This window comes from Paramisgurnus dabryanus, unplaced genomic scaffold (assembly GCF_030506205.2).
Source record: "Paramisgurnus dabryanus unplaced genomic scaffold, PD_genome_1.1 h2tg000312l_1_35193__unordered_in_group19, whole genome shotgun sequence".
Lineage (NCBI taxonomy): Eukaryota > Metazoa > Chordata > Actinopteri > Cypriniformes > Cobitidae > Paramisgurnus > Paramisgurnus dabryanus.
In genome coordinates this window covers 15001-25000 of record NW_027394195.1, presented here as the reverse complement: position 1 = coordinate 25000, position 10000 = coordinate 15001, and the positions used below count along the sequence as shown (strand labels likewise).

Sequence of the window (10000 nt, the reverse complement as noted above, 5' to 3'; positions counted from 1 at the left end):
GTTGACCAACGGTTTGGTTCTCCAGAGGGGCCGGGAGTATGGGGCTTAGGCCGGGGGGGAGTGCTTAAGAGTGGGTGCCCGGGACCGAACGGTGCGCCGGGTACGGGCTCCAGGGTGTCCGTGGCTGGTTCCGAGGCCGGCCTCGGGTGCACGGTGGTCGGGTAGAGGGGCCACCGTCCTCGGGGGTCCGGGGCCGGCCTCGGGTGCACTGTGGTCGGGTAGAGGTGCCACCGTCCTCGGGGGTCCGAGGCCGGCCTCGGGTGCACTGTGGTCGGGTAGAGGTGCCACAGTTCTCGGGGTCGTATCTCGGCCGGGGAAAGGGTTAGAGAGGCGAGGGTTGGCTCGTTGGAAAGGTCCCTCCGCGGGGCGTCCGAGGGTGGGTGTCCCGAAGGGCTGCGGCGAAGGGCTCCGGAGCTACGGCCGTGGGAATATCAAGGGGTGGTACCCCGTATCTCGGCCGGGGAAAGGGTTAGAGAGGCGAGGGTTGGCTCGTTGGAAAGGTCCATTCGCGGGGCGTCCGAGGGTGGGTGTCCCGAAGGGCTGCGGCGAAGGGCTCCGGAGCTACGGCCGTGGGAATATCAAGGGGTGGTACCCCGTATCTCGGCCGGGGAAAGGGTTAGAGAGGCGAGGGTTGGCTCGTTGGAAAGGTCCCTCCGCGGGTCGTCCGAGGGTGGGTGTCCCGAAGGGCTGCGGCGAAGGGCTCCGGAGCTACGGCCGTGGGAATATCAAGGGGTGGTACCCCGTATCTCGGCCGGGCTTAGGGTTAGAGAGGCGCGGGTTGGCTCGTTGGATAGGTCCGCTCCGGTAGAGCAACCGACCCAAGGGACGAGTCGATCCGACCCAAGGCGCCCGAGCTACGGGCGTTTAAAGGTCAGGCGGTGGTGCCCCGTATCTCGGCCGGGCTTGGGGTTAGAGAGACGCGGGTTGGCTCGTTGGAAAGGTCCCCTCCGGTGGAGCAACCGACCCAAAGGGCGAAGTCCTGGGACTTTGTGCGCCGGAGCTACGGGCGTTTAAAGGTCAGGCGGTGGTGCCCCGTATCTCGGCCGGGCTTAGGGTTAGAGAGACGAGGGTTGGCTCGTTGGAAAGGGCCGCTCCGGTAGAGCAACCGACCCAAAGGGCGAGTCGATCCGAGCAAAGGCGTCCGAGCTGCGGCCGTGGGAAAATCCGCGGAGGGACCGCCGTATCTCGGCCGGGCTTGGGGTTAGGGAGAAGCGGGTAGGCTCGTTCGAAAGGTCCCCTCGGGTGGAGCAACCGACCCAAAGGGCGAGTCGATCCGAGCAAAGGCGCCCGAGTTACGGCCGTTTAAAGGTCAGGCGGTGGTACCCCGTATCTCGGCCGGGCTTAGGGTTAGAGAGACGAGGGTTGGCTCGTTGGAAAGGTCCGCTCGGGTGGAGCAACAGACCCAAAGGGCGAGTCGATCCGAGCAAAGGCGCCCGAGCTGCGGCCGTTGGAAAATCCGGGGAGGGACCGCCGTATCTCGGCCGGGCTTAGGGTTAGAGAGAAGCGGGTTGGCTCGTTGGATAGGGCCGCTCCGGTAGAGCAACCGACCCGAAGGGCGAGTCGATCCGAGCAAAGGCGCCCGAGCTGCGGCCGTGGGAAAATCCGCGGAGGGACCGCCGTATCTCGGCCGGGCTTAGGGTTAGAGAGAAGCGGGTTGGCTCGTTGGATAGGGCCGCTCCGGTAGAGCAACCGACCCAAAGGGCGAGTCGATCCGAGCAAAGGCGCCCGTGCTGCGGCCGTGGGAAAATCCGCGGAGGGACCGCCGTATCTCGGCCGGGCTTAGGGTTAGAGAGACGAGGGTTGGCTCGTTGGATAGGGCCGCTCCGGTAGGGCAACCGACCCAAAGGGCGAGTCGATCCGAGCAAAGGCGCCCGTGCTGCGGCCGTGGGAAAATCCGGGGAGGGACCGCCGTATCTCGGCCGGGCTTAGGGTTAGAGAGACGAGGGTTGGCTCGTTGGATAGGGCCGCTCCGGTAGAGCAACCGACCCAAAGGGCGAGTCGATCCGAGCAAAGGCGCCCGTGCTGCGGCCGTGGGAAAATCCGGGGAGGGACCGCCGTATCTCGGCCGGGCTTAGGGTTAGAGAGACGAGGGTTGGCTCGTTGGATAGGGCCGCTCCGGTAGAGCAACCGACCCAAAGGGCGAGTCGATCCGAGCAAAGGCGCCCGTGCTGCGGCCGTGGGAAAATCCGGGGAGGGACCGCCGTATCTCGGCCGGGCTTAGGGTTAGAGAGACGAGGGTTGGCTCGTTGGATAGGGCCGCTCCGGTAGAGCAACCGACCCAAAGGGCGAGTCGATCCGAGCAAAGGCGCCCGTGCTGCGGCCGTGGGAAAATCCGGGGAGGGACCGCCGTATCTCGGCCGGGGAAAGGGTTAGAGAGACGAGGGTTGGCTCGTTGGATAGGGCCGCTCCGGTAGAGCAACCGACCCAAAGGGCGAGTCGATCCGAGCAAAGGCGCCCGTGCTGCGGCCGTGGGAAAATCCGGGGAGGGACCGCCGTATCTCGGCCGGGGAAAGGGCTAGAGGCTCGCGGGTAGGCTCGTTCGAAAGCTCCCCTCCGGCATAGCGACCGACCCGAAGGGCGAAGGCCCCGGACCCGAGGCGCCCGAGAAACGGCCGTGGGAAAATCCGGGCATAGACCGCCGTATCTCGGCCGGGGAAGGGGCTAGAGGCTCGCGGGTAGGCTCGTTCGAAAGGCCCCCTCCGGCGGAGCGACCGACCCAAAGGGCGAAGGCCCCGGACCCGAGGCGCCCGAGATACGGCCGCGGGAATTTCCGCGAGCTTCGACCGGACGTATCTCCGGCGGGCGGGGTCGCACGGACCCGAGGCCGGGCTCGTCGGAAAGCCCCGGGACGGACCTTTCGAACGAGACCGGCCGCGCGTCCGGGCGACCTCCGAGGCGGACGCTAGGGGCGCCGGAGCCCCGGACGAGCGAAAATTCCGCGACCACCCGCCCGTATCTCGGCCCGGGAAAGGGCCAGAGACTCGAGGGAGGGCTCGTTCGAAAGCTCCCCTCCGGCATAGCGACCGACCCGAAGGGCGAAGGCCCCGGACCCGAGGCGCCCGAGAAACGGCCGTGGGAAAATCCCGCGGGGGTAGGCCGTATCTCGGCCCCGGAAAGGGCTAGCGACGCGCGGGTGGGCTCGTTCGAAAGGCCCCCCGCGGAGGAGCCACCCACCCGAAGGGCGAAGGCCCCGGACCCGGGGCGCCGGAGCAGCGCGGTAACGAAATTCGAATTTTCGACCGGAAGTATCTCGGGCCCCCGGGGTCGCACGGACCCGCGGCCGGTCTCGTCGGAAAGCCCCGGGCGAGACCTTTCCGACGAGCCCGGCCCCGAGTCCGTAGGACCTTCCCCGGCCGAGATACGGCGCCCGGCAGTTCATTGGCCGATATCTCGGAAACGGGGCGTCGTAGACGCTCCGTGGTATTGGTGACCTTGACGATGCCGGGTCAGACGAGTCGGCCGCGGGCACGGGCCCGGGGGCGCCGGCCGCCAGAGTCGGGTGGCTCGCGCACTTCCAGGCGGGCCGCTCGCGCACCTCCAGGCACCCCGACCCACTCGCCGAGGCCGACCGAGGTGCGCCGTCCCGGCCGCGGACCGGTCGGGGTCCCCTCTCGAAAGGGCAGTAGTGTGAACAGGTGCCATCGGGTATATAGGGGAAGGGGTCCTCTCGAACCAGGCCTTCGAACCCGCGCGAGCCTAGCCCGGCAAGGCTCACCCTCCCCGGCCACGGGTTCGGCCTCCGTCCCCCTGGAGGTCCGGCACCTCCAGGGTCCCCGACCCTGCCTCCCCTGCCCGAGGGGAGGCCTCCGAGGCGGGCCTGACAGGGCGGCCCTCCCTCCTGGAAGTCCGGTTCCTCCAGGGTCCCCGACCCTGCCTCCCCTGCCCGAGGGGAGGCCTCCGAGGCGGGCCTGACAGGGCGGCCCTCCCTCCTGGAAGTATGGTTCCTCCAGGGCACGCGTCCCTACCTCCGTAGCCCAGATGGGTGACTCCGAGGCGGGCCTGACAGGGCGGCCCTCCCTCCTGGAAGTCCGGTTCCTCCAGGGCACACGTCCCTGCCTCCTTAGCCCAGAGAGGTGACTCCGAGGCGGGCCTGACAGGGCGGCCCTCCCTCCTGGAAGTCCGGTTCCTCCAGGGCACACGTCCCTACCTCCGTAGCCCAGATGGGTGACTCGAAAGCGGGCCTGACAGGGCGGCCCTCCCTCCTGGAAGTCTGGTTCCTCCAGGGCACACGTCCCTGCCTCCTTAGCCCAGAGAGGTGACTCCGAGGCGGGCCTGACAGGGCGGCCCTCCCTCCTGGAAGTCCGGTTCCTCCAGGGCACACGTCTCTGCCTCCTTAGCCCAGAGAGGTGACTCCGAGGCGGGCCTGACAGGGCGGCCCTCCCTCCTGGAAGTCCGGTTCCTCCAGGGCACACGTCCCTGCCTCCTTAGCCCAGAGAGGTGACTCCGAGGCGGGCCTGACAGGGCGGCCCTCCCTCCTGGAAGTCCGGTTCCTCCAGGGCACACGTCTCTGCCTCCTTAGCCCAGAGAGGTGACTCCGAGGCGGGCCTGACAGGGCGGCCCTCCCTCCTGGAAGTCCGGTTCCTCCAGGGCACACGTCCCTACCTCCGTAGCCCAGACGGGTGACTCGAAAGCGGGCCTGACAGGGCGGCCCTCCCTCCTGGAAGTCTGGTTCCTCCAGGGCACACGTCCCTGCCTCCTTAGCCCAGAGAGGTGACTCCGAGGCGGGCCTGACAGGGCGGCCCTCCCTCCTGGAAGTCCGTTTCCTCCAGGGCACACGTCCCTACCTCCGTAGCCCAGATGGGTGACTCGAAAGCGGGCCTGACAGGGCGGCCCTCCCTCCTGGAAGTCTGGTTCCTCCAGGGCACACGTCCCTACCTCCGTAGCCCAGATGGGTGACTCGAAAGCGGGCCTGACAGGGCGGCCCTCCCTCCTGGAAGTCTGGTTCCTCCAGGGCACGCGTCCCTGCCTCCGTAGCCCAGATGGGTGACTCCGAGGCGGGCCTGACAGGGCGGCCCTCCCTCCTGGAAGTCTGGTTCCTCCAGGGCACACGTCCCTACCTCCTTAGCCCAGATGGGTGACTCGAAAGCGGGCCTGACAGGGCGGCCCTCCCTCCTGGAAGTCTGGTTCCTCCAGGGCACACGTCCCTACCTCCTTAGCCCAGATGGGTGACTCCGAGGCGGGCCTGACAGGGCGGCCCTCCCTCCTGGAAGTCTGGTTCCTCCAGGGCACGCGTCCCTACCTCCTTAGCCCAGAGAGGTGACTCCGAGGCGGGCCTGACAGGGCGGCCCTCCCTCCTGGAAGTCTGGTTCCTCCAGGGCACACGTCCCTACCTCCTTAGCCCAGATGGGTGACTCGAAAGCGGGCCTGACAGGGCGGCCCTCCCTCCTGGAAGTCTGGTTCCTCCAGGGCACACGTCCCTACCTCCTTAGCCCAGATGGGTGACTCGAAATCGGGCCTGACAGGGCGGCCCTCCCTCCTGGAAGTCTGGTTCCTCCAGGGCACACGTCCCTACCTCCTTAGCCCAGATGGGTGACTCGAAATCGGGCCTGACAGGGCGGCCCTCCCTCCTGGAAGTCTGGTTCCTCCAGGGCACACGTCCCTACCTCCTTAGCCCAGATGGGTGACTCGAAAGCGGGCCTGACAGGGCGGCCCTCCCTCCTGGAAGTCTGGTTCCTCCAGGGCACACGTCCCTACCTCCTTAGCCCAGATGGGTGACTCCGAGGCGGGCCTGACAGGGCGGCCCTCCCTCCTGGAAGTCTGGTTCCTCCAGGGCACACGTCCCTACCTCCTTAGCCCAGAGAGGTGACTCCGAGGCGGGCCTGACAGGGCGGCCCTCCCTCCTGGAAGTCCGGTTCCTCCAGGGCACACGTCCCTACCTCCTTAGCCCAGATGGGTGACTCGAAATCGGGCCTGACAGGGCGGCCCTCCCTCCTGGAAGTCCGGTTCCTCCAGGGCACACGTCCCTACCTCCTTAGCCCAGATGGGTGACTCGAAATCGGGCCTGACAGGGCGGCCCTCCCTCCTGGAAGTCTGGTTCCTCCAGGGCACACGTCCCTACCTCCTTAGCCCAGATGGGTGACTCGAAAGCGGGCCTGACAGGGCGGCCCTCCCTCCTGGAAGTCTGGTTCCTCCAGGGCACACGTCCCTACCTCCTTAGCCCAGATGGGTGACTCGAAAGCGGGCCTGACAGGGCGGCCCTCCCTCCTGGAAGTCTGGTTCCTCCAGGGCACACGTCCCTACCTCCTTAGCCCAGATGGGTGACTCGAAATCGGGCCTGACAGGGCGGCCCTCCCTCCTGGAAGTCTGGTTCCTCCAGGGCACACGTCCCTACCTCCTTAGCCCAGATGGGTGACTCGAAAGCGGGCCTGACAGGGCGGCCCTCCCTCCTGGAAGTCTGGTTCCTCCAGGGCACACGTCCCTACCTCCTTAGCCCAGATGGGTGACTCGAAAGCGGGCCTGACAGGGCGGCCCTCCCTCCTGGAAGTCAGGTTCCTCCAGGGCACACGTCCCTACCTCCGTAGCCCAGAGTGGTGACTCGAAAGCGGACGCGGGAGGGTGTACGTGGCGCACCCCCAGGCCGAAGAGAGGTCTCGTGAGCGGACGCGAGGGTGTACGACAGAAGGCCTGGAAGTCTCTGACTTCCAGGGTCACCGACCCTACCTCATGAGCCCGAAGAGGTGACTCGAATGCGGACGCGGGGGTGTACGTGGCGCACCCCCAGGCCGAAGAGAGGTCTCGTGAGCGGACACGAGAAGTACGACAGAGGGCCTGGAAGCAAAAGCGGGTGACTCGTGCACTTCCAGAAAAGGCAAAAGCGGGTGACTCGTGCACTTCCATAAAGCCGAAAAGAGGTCTCGTGAGCGGACACGAGAAGTACGACAGAGGGCCTGGAGGTAAAAGCGGGTGACTCGTGCACTTCCAGGGTCTCCGACCTTACGGCGCCTTCCGACGCGGGCGCCTCCTCCCGGACGAGCCACGGGAAGGGCCCCTTCTCTCAAGGGGCGGTCGTTTGAACAGGTGCCATCGGGTATATAGGGATGGGTGCCTCGAAGTGGACCTCCAGCGTCCTCCCTCCCTGCGACAGATCCCAAGAAAGGTCTGTGCGCGTCGGTGTGCGATGAACGAAAAACCGTTAAAAGAACTGGAACGGTTGGAACGGACGAAGGGCGTCTGATGTGAGGCAGCGCCCCGGGCGAGTGTCGGCCGAAGGCTCACAATTAAAGAGCTCATACCCGAAAGATGGGAAAAAACGATCCGCCCTGGATCATCAAGGCTAATGCCTAAAAACTAAAGCTACCTTGGGTGATGGAACTCGGCTACGGCCGCAAAACGATCCGCCCTGGATCATCAAGGCTAATGCCTAAAAACTAAAGCTACCTTGGGTGATGGAACTCGGCTACGGCCGCAAAACGATCCGCCCTGGATCAAGGCTACGGCCTAAAAACGGCAAAAAAAGATCCAAAAGTCCCTGGATCAAGGCGCTTCGGCTTAAAACCTGTGAAAAGATCCGCCCTGGATCAAGGCTACGGCCTTAAAACTGCTCAAAAGATCCGCCCTGGATCAAGGCTACGGCCTTAAAACTGCTAAAAAGATCCTAAAGTCTCTGGATCTAGGCTACGGCCTCAAAGACACACGTGTTGTGAGAAAAGATCCGCCCTGGATCTCCAGGCTACGGCCTCAAAGGTTCGACCCGACCATATATGCTCAGACACGGGCGAACACAAAAGCGTAACAACCCCTGTTGGAACCGTCGAAGGATCTCGGCGTCGGCCGTAAAACGGAAACCCCCCGGTCGTCGGTACGCGTGTGGCGGTCGAGGGCCCCCGGCCGCCGGTCGGGCGGGCGCGTGGATAGGTCTCCCGAGCGGTCAAGGAGTCCCGGAAGCCGGTCGGGCGAGCGGCCGGCCCCGGGGCACCCTACCCTCTCGGGCGCACCGACCCCACGCGTTTCGTCTCGGTCGGCGTCCGGGGTTCCGAGACACCCTTATGTATCTGTGTGACAGACGGAGTGGCACACCGTCTGCGGCGGGACAGGGCCGCCGACCGCGATGGAAGTCGAGTGTGGCGGCTTCCAGGGTCCAAGACCCTATAGACGGACGGAGTGGCGACCCGTCTGCGGCGGGCCAGGGCCGCCGACCGCGATGGAAGTCGAGTGGGGCGGCTTCCAGGGTCCAAGACCCTACAGACAGACGGAGTGGCGACCCGTCTGCGGCGGGCCAGGGCCGCCGACCGCGATGGAAGTCGAGTGGGGCGGCTTCCAGGGTCCAAGACCCTACAGACAGACGGTAGTGGTGACCCGTCTGCGGCGGGACAGGGCCGCCGACCGTTACGGAAGTCGAGGGGGACGGCTTCCAGGGTCCAAGACCCTATCTGTGTGACAGACGAAGGTGCATCGTCTGGGGCGGGACAGGGCCGCCGACCGCTATGGAAGTCGAGTTGGGTTGCTCGTGAACTTCCAGGGTCCAAGACCCTCTCTTCGTGACCGACGAAGGTGCTCTGTCTGGGGCGGTACGGGGCCGCCGACCGCTATGGAAGTCGAGTTGGGTTGCTCGTGTACTTCCAGGGTCCAAGACCCTCTCTTCGTGACCGACGAAGGTGCTCTGTCTGGGGCGGTACGGGGCCGCCGACCGCTATGGAAGTCGAGTTGGGTGGCTCGTGCACTTCCAGGGTCCAAGACCCAACGCGTTTGACCGACGAAGGTGCCCCGTCCCCGGGCACGGACGGGGACGGGCCCGGCCTCCGGGCCGCCGTGGAAGTCGAGTCGGGTGGCTCTCGCACTTCCAGGGTCCTCGACCCTATCTGTCTGACCGACGAAGGCGCTTCGTCTCGGGCGGGCCAGGGCCGCCAGCCGCTATGGAAGCCGAGTCGGGTGGCTCGTGCGCTTCCAGGGTCCACGACCCTGCCTTCGTGACCGACGAAGGCGCTCTGTCTGGGGCGGTACAGAGCCGGGCCCCGTCCAGCAGGGGACGGTGGCCCGAACAGGTGCCATCGGGTATATAGGGAAGAGCACCTCGCTGATTCTCCAAGGTGATAGGCTACCGGATCCCATGACCTCTCGAGCCCAGCGAGAGGCCTCTCGAGCGGACACAAATGCCTCGAAAAAGTCCCTCTGCACTGAGGTAGTGACGATTCTTATTACGAATGGCAAATCATCCAAGGAAGGGACGAACCCGGCTGGCCTCGGCCGTTAAACGAGCCGGCTTCGTTCGGCCGCTAAACGAACCGGCGTCGTTCGGCCGCAAAACGAACCGGCGTCGGCCGCTAAACGAAACCCCGGGCGGGACAGGGCCGCCCACGTCTCAGCCTTAATGACCCGTTACGGGGTGACGCCCGGATACGCTTTGTGTGTCATGGCCCTGAGATTCTGGAAATCGAACTGCGCCTGGGGCAGGCCTCCGCCCGGCCGACGTTAGCGCGTCGGCCGCCATGGGCGGTCGGTTCCTCCCCGACCCGGCGCTCTCGCCTCCAGGGGGGCTCTCCGGAGCCCGCCCGACCCTTTCCGCGGGAGACTCAGACGGTCCGTCAGACGCGAAGGTCCGCCACCGGCGGCCGGCGAGGGCCTCGGCGACCGAGGGCGGAGACGCCCCCGGCCCGTCGCGGCCACCCGGCCCCGCGAAACGCACCTTTCCTCGGTTACGGCCCACCCGGCCGCCCCTCAGCCTACGAGAGGGGAGAGCCACACGAGAGTGGCCCCGGTCCCGCTCCCCCCGGGGGGTGGAAACCGGGACCCGCGCCGCGTGAACCCCGGGTCAGAGCGAGGCTCTCCTACGGCTACACTACCTGGTTGATCCTGCCAGTAACATATGCTTGTCTCAAAGATTAAGCCATGCAGGTCTAAGTGCACACGGCCGGTACAGTGAAACTGCGAATGGCTCATTAAATCAGTTATGGTTCCTTTGATCGCTCCACCCGTACTTGGATAACTGTGGCAATTCCAGAGCTAATACATGCAAACGAGCGCCGACCCGGCCCGCGAGGGCCGGGGACGCGTGCATTTATCA

The 10000-nt window shown here is 66.0% G+C and overlaps 1 non-coding gene across 1 annotated transcript in view; it reads left to right on the top strand.

Moving 5' to 3' along the window:
* Positions 1–9776: 9776 nt before the first annotated feature.
* The window catches only part of LOC135766110 (18S ribosomal RNA), a 1855-nt gene continuing 1631 nt past the window's right edge, over positions 9777–10000 (top strand). Inside the window, exon 1 of the ribosomal RNA XR_010541348.1 lies at positions 9777–10000. This exon is cut by the window's right edge and continues 1631 nt beyond it. This is a non-coding gene — a ribosomal RNA (18S ribosomal RNA).